Source organism: Amblyomma americanum, chromosome 4 (genome assembly GCF_052857255.1).
Source record: "Amblyomma americanum isolate KBUSLIRL-KWMA chromosome 4, ASM5285725v1, whole genome shotgun sequence".
NCBI classification, from domain to species: domain Eukaryota; kingdom Metazoa; phylum Arthropoda; class Arachnida; order Ixodida; family Ixodidae; genus Amblyomma; species Amblyomma americanum.
Genome location: NC_135500.1, coordinates 111,087,067 through 111,094,968, shown reverse-complemented (window position 1 = coordinate 111,094,968; position 7,902 = coordinate 111,087,067). Strand labels below are relative to the sequence as shown.

The window sequence follows — 7,902 nt, the reverse complement described above, 5'->3', positions numbered from 1 at the left end:
GCGAGTAGGTGAGTGGCTCCGTCGGTAATGCATCATTGAGCTATGACTGCTCGTCACCTGGTGGCATGTGGAAGCGCGTATGCGGAGCCAATTGCCAGCAAGATGATGGATTTCGTAGAGCCAAGACGATGCTTGCCATATAAAGTGTGCTAGGTTCGGTGATATTCTTGAGCATGTATTGCTCAAGGGGAGTGAGCAGTACGAAAGCTTACGCCCGGCAGCCCATCAGGAAGTCGCTGACGGCCTGTATTGTGCGCGCGTCATTGTGTGGACCTGCTGCGGCGTTATTATTGCAATAGCTGTGGATGCCTCTTCCGCCAACCGGCTCGATGTCGAGGCAGTGAGCAGGGTGGCGGAGTGTGACTGCAGGCGCGGTACCCAAAGCGGTCGAGAAGGGCTCTTCCTGCGCGTGTGTTTCTGTCCGCCGAGCTGTACCTCGAACAGTTTTTCAACTGAAATGTGAATACTTAGCTGGAGGAGGCATTGCTAGAGGTTGAGGGGGATGGGGGAGGGGAGTATTGAAAGCCTCTTGATAGGCGATCTGAAGAAAACGGTTAAGCGTTAGAGTTTTGGACCCGTTAATGTGTAGTAAAATGTGTGGTACGTGAGCAGCTGACGACCAGTGCTTGCACGATGCGCAGTGTGTTCGTCTCTTTGAAGCAGCAACGACCACTTGATACACGTCGTATTATGCGCGTAATCTGCGTGATCTGTTTGGGGGGAGGTGTATTGTGTGACTTGCTTTCCCGTTGGCCTGGATGTTGAGGCCCAGGACGCGGAGGTGTTCCACTTGCAGTATTTGTAGTCACTCCAGTTGGAGGGAAATGGTCGGAGGCCTATTCGATCATCGGCACGGCTTGCAGATGACCCATTGTTGAGACTCCTGTGCCGCGCAGATGAGCCGTCGGGTAGTCTTTAAACTCTCAACCTTATGAACAGCTTCCTGCAGGGCGTTTTGTGCGTTGCCATCGGATCCCTCTGTGACCGAAATGGTGATGTTGCCCACGTAGGGGGCATGATGGACGTTGGTGAGGTGGTCAAGAAGACGCGATAACCCTGCATGACGACGTGGAACAGTGTTACAGAGAGTACTGACCGGTACTGTTCTGCCCACACAATAAGAACACTTTTGAGTGTTCAACCTGTTCGTGTGACAACGTAAGCTGGCACTGCGAGGCAAAAAAATCCTGAAGTGATGCTTTACGAAAACACGTAACTAATATTTTTTTTTGCCTTTCAGGCCAACAGAGAACAGCGTGCATCGAATGTTATGTCTTGGATTTCTTATACTTACGGTAAGAACATAATTTTATGTACTTGTAAACACAATCCTTGTGGCTTGCATCGCTGCGTAAGTGAAGTTTAGTGTTTAACAACTCCAAAAATGCAGTATCACTTATTGTTCTAACTTCCTGAACACTGATAGCTTTTTGTGGCAGTCGAAGTGGTTTTTGCTCGTTGCTCGTAACATTAAAGTCGAGTAATTCTTTTCTCAAGTGTATAACGCTTTGGTAGACCTGAGGTTTGTAATATTGGCCTAAGAGCAATAATAGGTGATACTACCATACATCTAGGGACTCTATGAGGAGGGGTAAAGTTTTAAGTTAATCTCACAATATTGACAAGAAAGCAGCGCTCTCCAAGCGGCGCATCTCTAAGCGTAGATGGATGGATATTAAGAGCGTTCAATTTAAAAGGGAATGGTGGCGGATTCCACCAGCATTAGCACATATTTTTCGTTTTTACTTTGCTTTGATCACTCAAAATGGCCCTCTCTAGAAACTCGCATCGCTTTCAGACATGGAAGTCAACTGGTGGTTTCGAGATATGTAATGTTAAGGTCGGGTGGGTGAGCCTTGGAGGAAGAGCGCCGCTTTTTAATATGTGCTATTTATTTCAAGGAGCGTCCTTCTGGGTTACATTTCTTGTTTACGGCGTGCTTGAAAACGGCGCAGCCTTTGCACAGCAAATTACTGGTACGTTGTCGAAGAGAGAATCCTTTGCAATGAAGTAACATGTCTCTTCAAAGAGGAATGTCGAAAGCAAAGCAAGCTTGCTACAAAGTAAAAATTTAATTGGGTATTAACGTACTACGGGCCAAAAGCGTGCAATGCCTCCAAAACTTGCCTTGTATGGGTTTCCCGAACTTTTAATACAGCCACAACGTTTGAAGTGCCAAAACTCTCTGCACACTTTAGTTTTACTGTGCGAGTGGATTTAATAATGGGCAGATTTTCTCCGCATAGCTGTCAATTATGCATTTAGCCGCTTTAAAGTTGGGCAAATAGGGATGATCACTCATCGTAAAACAAGAACACGTAGACTCGTGGCAGCCCAGCAGCCGATCTGTTACTGACACTGTGATTTTTATCTGGAAAAGCCAGATTATAATATCATCGATGTCTCTTCATTAAAAAAGTCGCATAAATTATCTATCGGACAATGAAAATATTATCCTAAGCATACATGTTTACACAGCGCATCAATTTAAGCTGATGTTTGCTTACATTAAAGGCAGCCATGACTGATGTAAATGAAAACCGCGCAAGAGTGGTTGTAAAAGAAACCAAGGAACAGAGACAGGGCAAGATAAACGAAGCGTGCAGTCACAACTTGTTTTATTACATGAGGTAAAGCTCCCCTTTTGTATAGAAATTTGCACGCTGTACAAAAATACGAGGTTATAAAACGCGAGAAACTGCACAGTAGACATCAAAATGACCAGTCTACGGGAATAAGCACATACCGAAATCTTGAAATTGAATCTTCACGACAGCGATGGACTAAAAGCTGGCACATTGTTCGGTTTTTGTAGCTCTAGTCTCGCAGGCTCCAATATGTATTTTTTTAACTTCGCTCTCTGTACGACCAAAGGTGACAGAGTCCGCAAAGCGTGGCTGACATTTTTTGAGTGGGATAGGAAATTTGGGGGCTGGATGATCTGCTGAGTGCACAAAGCATCACTGATTCGTCTATGCATGATGAGTGTGTGGTTGCGGGGTGTTTAGTGGGTGCAGAAAAATCTCAACCGTGCAGTAAACACAGTTGAGTACGCTGCTGCTTCTGTCGAGTCTTTGCTTTGTGCCTTCAATCCTTTTTTTACGCATTGCGTTGGACAGGCCTTTTTTCACAGTCGGCTATTAACTAACCTTCATTCTCACTGGGTTAGTCGTGTGAGGTCTAGAAGCCAGTAAAGCGCAACGTATTGCTAATGACATTATGAGTTTAACCATTTAATCCATAAGTGCCTCTTGTACTGGTTCAAAGCAGAGTAATATAAGGCACCTGAAAAGCCCATTGTGCTTGGAACAGCACTACATTGTCCTTTGCAACAGAGGTTGGGTTTGTGGCTCTGCTTTATCTTCTGAATTAGGTCGCATCGTTCCTGCGTACTTGACGCTTATGTGCCAAGCGCCAGAACACTGCTGTTTTGCTATAGCTCTGGAAAGCAGAACATTGCTTGCCACAAACATCAGCATTTTTTAAATATCGGAAATATCGTTGCATGTGTCACATACGCATTCGTCACTGTAAGTGTGTCCAATAAAAAGCACTTTCTCTATGTTTAAAGCCCGACCAACACATTTGAGTCAGGGGACCATAGTCAGGAGACTCGGTGCACTGCTTGCCGAGTGATTTTTGAGAGGTGCATGTAAGTACGCTGAGAGCTGTGCAAATCATCATCGGCCGGCTGTACGCTACTTAGTATATAGCTGAGATTGAAGCAAGGAAAAGGATATCACGGTTTTCATTTATTTATTTATATAGTTATGTACATTGCCCCACAAAGGCACTAGAGAAGCGTGGTGTAACGCGGTATTTTTCGTAGCTCTCACGCCAGGCAAAATAACAAAATATTACACAAAAATGTGTGAGAAATATTTGTGTCTTATTCCTAGAAGACTCACTCCTGTGGACCTACCGACATCGCAGCCTCTTTTCATAACCAGAAACCGAAAATTTTAGCATGGCATTAGATTGCTTCATAGAAATCAACACTTCAGTATCTCCATCTCGGGACGCTTGTACATTTCTGCCATTTCTGGTCATAAACCTATCACATTGATTTTTGATGGCAGTCTTAATTTTTCACTTGAGTTCAGGACTAATTTAAGACCGAGATTTTCCGACTGATCGCAAGGTTACACCATCACTATTAATATCTTCATAACCGTATGTTACAGGATTTTCCAGTTGCTTCAAAATGTTGTGATAAGCTTAGTTTTCTATGGCAATTTTAATACTAGGTGGGATGGACTTTAACAGCAATGTTATGCTACGCTTAGGAAGGTTAGACGACTTCAATCAATGCCCTCATAGCACGATCCTATAATTCTCTACAGGTGCGTTACAATTAAAAGTGATATATCAAAAAGCTAGACTTGCGACTGCTGCGAAGAATAGAGAAATATTCTTTATTGTCGCAGCAGGAAACATTACTCTGTACCGGAATATTAAACTAAGGACCATGCTTGCCACTTTATCGAATGTCCTAGAGCGCTGCATCTTTGTTGTGTTAGGCAAAAAAAAGATTAGCCGATCGGCAGGTTTTTGTGCAACTGTACCATTTTCATCATGAAGCTTCTGGCAGCACATCAAAGCGACACAGATATTAACCTACTATTTATTTAATTCATTTTTATGCCTAGAAAAGAAGTATGCGCTCACTTGTCATAATAAAAAACCTACTAAAGGCAGTCAGCAGAGTAAGTACAGCTGAGACATTTGTCAAGGACACATGTATATCTTGTTTGGTATCCTTTTTCGCTGATACCTTATTAGTTCTGTATACCAAAGCCGCGAAGGTACTTACGCAGTGTGGAATTTATTGACATACTTAATTTTTCATGTTATTTCATTTATATTTTGATGTATTATCCTTATATAAAATGAAGAATTCGTCGAGCTTTGTTTCACTCGGTGCCTGAGCACGGTCTTTACTCCACTTAATATTAATATAAAAAACAAAAAAGACATAAATAACAACGTACACTAAGCTAAAGTAAATTATCGGCCTGCTTTCTACCAGGTTCTTTTTTTCGAATATTAGTAGGTCTCGAAACACACTGACAGAGTTGGCCCGTTAATTCTGAATTCCATCTTTGTCCTTATAGGTCACAATTTTTGAAGGTAAGGATGTATGTGTTTTTTTTTCATATTTGTTAAAAACGCTAAACAACTTGTGCCACATCAACATTTAGGTGTTTACTGCAGCGTTTGTGCAACATTCTGCCGCAAATATCCAGAAATAATGTCCACGCATAATCATTCGGCTTGAAAATCTGTGCCATTACTGCGAAAAACATGTTTAGTAAAGTTTACAAACTAAATTAGCACATTCTCTCTCGAATTGCCGTCCTGTTGCAGCTTATAGCTCTTGTTTTAGCGCGTAACTTTTCTAGCAGCACAAATTATGGCTGATATAAAATGCTACAAATTTAAAGAGGTTTGGTTGTGGGTCTAAGCAAAAAAAAATCTTCTCCAACATCATAATTTTTTATATGTTGTATGTTGTCGCTTAGCTCCTAGCTGCGCGACTACACGAATTTGCTGTTGGCTTCGTTTGTGGTAGCAGGATTTTATATGAAGAAATTCTGCGGCTCTGCTAGCTTGAAGCTTCTGAAACAACATACGACAGAAACAATATATCGTAAATTCTTTTATTTGCATTTTTCTATTTTGTTGGTTTCTTATAGCTCATTGAAAGAGACTTCGGAAATCTGGTGTATCCATTTCACGTACCCATTTCAACGCAGTTGCTGGGAGCTGGAACTTTACAGAACATGTGGAGAACTACATTCAGGAACTCAACAGCACAATGCTTAACATTACATCTTGGGGCATGACTAAAGACTACTCCTACTGGTCGGACTCTGCCGAAGCGAACAACACGTACGTTTAGCTCCGGAAGCTTGCTGCTTCTTGCTTCTATCTGGTCGTTTGTTCGGTTACTTAGCGTGATTCATTCTCTCTAGAATGCTAATTTCTCTTGAACTCTATAAAACGTGCGCTCTTATTCACTGGACCGTGAACAACCAATTCTATGTGCCCCAACTCTGGTGACTCACACGACGGCGTCCCCGCGATCCCATTGTGACGCTCATTTTGACCTATTGTGACTGCACGCGGCGGCGCCTCCCAGTGGCAGTGGCTAAAAAGTGCCTCTCTTGACTCTTCGACCCTGTGATCCGTAAAGAAGGTGCCAAGTTTGCGCCGAAACGTCGGTTCTCCCACGAGACTTTGGTCAAAGTGTCAATCTGTCAATCAATTAATAAAATCTTTATTTACATCATACACGTAAGGTTTTTTTTCTCTAACTCTTATTATTTAACGTCCATGTACGTATTTTACAGCGCAGCTCTTAAGTGCCCGTTCATGGGTTGAGCCGCGCCGCCATTACTGTTGCCGCCGTCAGTGCAACCGAGCCAACGAGAATACCGCCGCTGGCTCATAGATGACGCCAGAGTGGTGCACGCTCCGTGCGCCGTCGTCCATCACCACTGCACGCGCTTAGGTAGTGCGGTTAAGGGAGGGGTTTGTCTTGGGCGGCACGCGCCCCCGCGCACCCATGAGCTGCTTCCTCGCAGTCGCGCCACCCTCCCGCTCCGTTGGCGGGCGGTGCTGTAAAATGTGCTGCACGCGATAGACTGTCCGCGTCGGCCACGCCACCGATAGCGTTGTCTTCCTAGTATAAACCGCCTGCTTATATATCACAACACAAAATGGTATCTGGCAGTACATTATAAACAATGGCCGACGCAACCGCGAAAATGCTTCGTCTGCCGCTGCTGCTAAGCGAGCTGCCCAAGCACAGGCTCAGCTCCGCCGACTCCAGAATTCAGAGGTGCGCGCCGACTAAGCAGAGGCTAACCGCTCCCGAGAGGTCCGTGCCGTTCGCGCCGTAGAAGCAGACAGAGGTACGCTCAAATTTCGCATTAGGGAGGATCGTCATCGTGCTTAAAATTTTTTTATTTTAATTTTCGAATATGGATTCACTGCAGCCAAAATCTCCGCACATGGATGTAGACCTCCTTCTTCTTTGAACCTTTCATACTGTAGACATCTAGAGGGTGCACCTAATTTCAAGAGAGCTACACGAACACCTATATTCCTGCAATGCCTTTTTATTGTTTATTTGATGACTTTTGTAGTCTACATAAAAGCTAAATGTTTATATAACAACACATATTTACACAAAGCATACAATAGCTGTCGAAATGTTGCCTACAAGCTCCCATCTTAATTTTTAACGCATTATTCTGCATCTCCTATGGCGTGCAGCGCTAAAAGAAGGAATCGCGAGCTCTGCAAAATTGAAATATTGCAGCCGCACACTTACCTTTTTCCGGTTTTTTATTTTATAGCACATGATGTATCCAGAACCCAAACATTTGTTGCACTCACAAAATAAATCACCCTTTCTTTCGCATTTCTTTGCAGGCTGCCGATAACAGCAACAGCAGGGGCTATCAATTTGATGTCTTCATTTACGAAATTGAGTCCCTTAATTCATCAATATGAGTTCGAGGTTGTCGTATATTTCTTGAATTTAACAAAATCGATTTACGGCCATTTCCTTCTACCTGCACATTTCTCGTTTGAACTGTACGAAGATCAAGCCCTCAAGGAAAAGAATGTAACCTTCTATATGAACAACAGAACTAGGGCAAAAAAATGGAGTGCAGTGTACAGAACAACACGCTTGCCGGATCAACGCGAGAGCATCAACAAGGAGGTACGTGGCTAAGTGTCCTCACAGTGCATTAATTAAAACTCTTTCATTTTAGTTTCCCAGCTGTTCGCCAGCACGATGCAGCGGATACGAAAATCCTTGATTGTAATTTGTTCCGCTGGTATTAAGTACAAGTTTGGTTCAAAGGCACTATGATTTCATCATATTAA

The 7,902-nt window shown here is 43.3% G+C and overlaps 1 long non-coding RNA gene across 1 annotated transcript; it reads left to right on the top strand.

Moving 5' to 3' along the window:
• The first annotated feature begins 5,113 nt into the window (after positions 1–5,113).
• Positions 5,114–7,663, top strand: LOC144130303 (uncharacterized). Its single transcript, XR_013314058.1, has 3 exons — positions 5,114–5,130; positions 5,757–5,892; positions 7,441–7,663. It is a non-coding gene; the product is annotated as an uncharacterized LOC144130303 (long non-coding RNA).
• The last annotated feature ends 239 nt before the right edge of the window (positions 7,664–7,902 follow it).